The sequence below is a fragment of the Physeter macrocephalus genome, chromosome 20 (genome assembly GCF_002837175.3).
Source record: "Physeter macrocephalus isolate SW-GA chromosome 20, ASM283717v5, whole genome shotgun sequence".
In the NCBI taxonomy this organism is placed as follows: domain Eukaryota; kingdom Metazoa; phylum Chordata; class Mammalia; order Artiodactyla; family Physeteridae; genus Physeter; species Physeter macrocephalus.
The window spans coordinates 50,827,961-50,830,399 of NC_041233.1; positions in this window are offsets into that span (position 1 = coordinate 50,827,961).

A 2,439-nucleotide genomic window follows, 5' to 3' on the forward strand; every position below is an offset into this window, starting at 1 on the left:
CACACAAATTTGTACACAAATGTTCATGTTAGCACTATGAGCTAAACGGTATAAACAATCCAAGTGTCCATCAGCATATGAATGGATAAATATGTGTTATATACATACAATGGATTATTACTCAGCCATAAAAAAGAATGAAGCACTGATACATGCTACCATGTGGATAAATCTTGAAAATACAATGCTATGTGAAAAAAGTCAGTTGTAAAAATTCATATATTGTATGTTTACATTTTTATGAAATATACAGAATAGGTAAATTCATAGAAACGGATTGGTGGTTGCCAAGGCTGTTTTGAGTTGAGGGAAAGGGCATGACTGCTTAATGAATATCGAGTTCTCTTTTGGGATGTTGGAAATGTGTTGGAACTAGATAGATGTGGTTGTTGTACAACGTTGTGAATATACAAAGTGCCACGGAATTATGTACTTTAAAATGATTTATTTTGGGGACTTCCCTGGTGGCACAGTGGTTAAGAATTCTCCTGCTAATGCCGGGGACATGTGTTCGATCCCTGCTCTGGGAAGATTCCACATGCTGTGGAGCAACTAAGCCTGCATGCCACAACTACTGAAGCCCAAGCGCCTAGAGCCCGTGCTCTGCAATAAGAGAAGCCACCGCAATAAGAAGCCCACGCACCGCAACGAAGAGTAGCTCCCACTCACTGTAACTAGAGAAAGCGTACGCAGCAATGAAGACCCAATGCAGCCATAAATTAATTAATTAATTAATTTTAAAAGGTAACCTAGTATACCAAGAGACAGACCAAAAACCCACAGGAAAGACAACAGAAACAAATTACAGAAATTACAGCTAATTGAGTTGCCAAACAAGATCTTTTATTTATTTATTTTTGGCCACACCATGCAGCTTGCAGGATCTTAGTTCCCTGACCAGGGATTGAACCCAGGCCACGGCAGTGAAAGCGCCGAGTCTTAACCACTGGACCGCCAGGGAATAACCAAAATTCTTTAAATGTTTAATTTTATGGAATTCCCAAACAAAATGTGGAATTCCCAAACAGGATCTTTTAAAATTAAAAAAAAAGAATCAGATGGAAATTCTAGAACTGAAAAATACAATAAATTATGAATACAGGGGATGGGTTTAGTTGCTGAATAGTTAAAAAGAGTTTCAAAAAGTGGATGATAGGTTAGAAGAAAATTGTTACACTGAAGCATAGCAAGACAAAAGGATGAGAAATATGAAAGAAACAGGATGTGGTGAAGAGATCTAACATCCATATAATTAGTGCCTCATAAGGAAAAAGAGAGAATGGGACTGAAGCCCTATAATTCCTGAGCAGGATAAATGCAAAATCACACCTAGGTACACCATAGGCAAACTGCTAAAAGGTTAAATGAAATAAGAAAGTAAAAACAATAGAGATAATTAAACTGCTGAAACAAAATAACTGATCGCCATCACAGAACTCTATAACTAATGAAAATTTTCAGGAATGATGGTTCATTAAAGGCATCTTATGTGTCTAAGAAATGACATTGATTTTTGTCATCACCAAACTGGCACTAAAGGAAACACTAAAGAGTGTTCTTTAAGCGAAAAGAAAATGATACCAAATGGCATCTCAGAGATGCAGGAAAGAATAAAGAACAATGGAAAATATAAATGCATCAGAAAGGTAAATAATCACTATAAAACAATAACAATGTTTTATAGGGTCTAAAATATATATGGAGTTAAAACCCTCAAGAATAGCACATAAAATGGAAGAAGGATGGGACTTCCCTGGTGGTCCAGTGGGTAAAACTCCATGCTCCCAATGCAGGGGGCTGGGGTTTGATCCCTGGTTGGGGAACTATATCCCGTATGCATGCCGCAACTAAGAGTTCACATGCCTCAACTAAGAAGCCTGCATGCCACAACTAAGAAATCTGTATGCCACAACGAGGATCCTGTGTGCTGCAACTAAGACCCAGAGCAGCCAAAATAAATACATAAATATTAAAAAAAAAAAAAGATGGAAGAAGGTTAAGAGGGGCTAAAGGATTCAAAGATTCTTTGATTATCTGGGAGGTAGTAAAGGTTCTAATTAATATTAGACTTTGATAAGTAGAGTCTAAGTAAAATATTAAACTTGAAAAGAATATATTTTATCACTGGATGGATTTTTCTGTAAATGTCAGACCAAGTTGATTGATAAGGTGGTCAGGTCTTCTGTAACCTTACTGATTTTTCTGTGTAGTTGTTCTATTAATTAAAATGTTGAAGTCTTGAGAATTCCTTGGCAGTCCTCTGGTTAAGACTCCATACTTCCATTGCCGAGGGCCCGCGTTTGATCCCTGGTTGGGGAACTAAGATCCCACAAGCCGTGCGGTGTGGCCAAAAAAAAAAAAAAAAAGGGCTTCCTTGGTGGCGCAGTGGTTGAGAGTCCGCCTGCCAATGCAGGGGACACGGGTTCGTGCCCCGGTCCG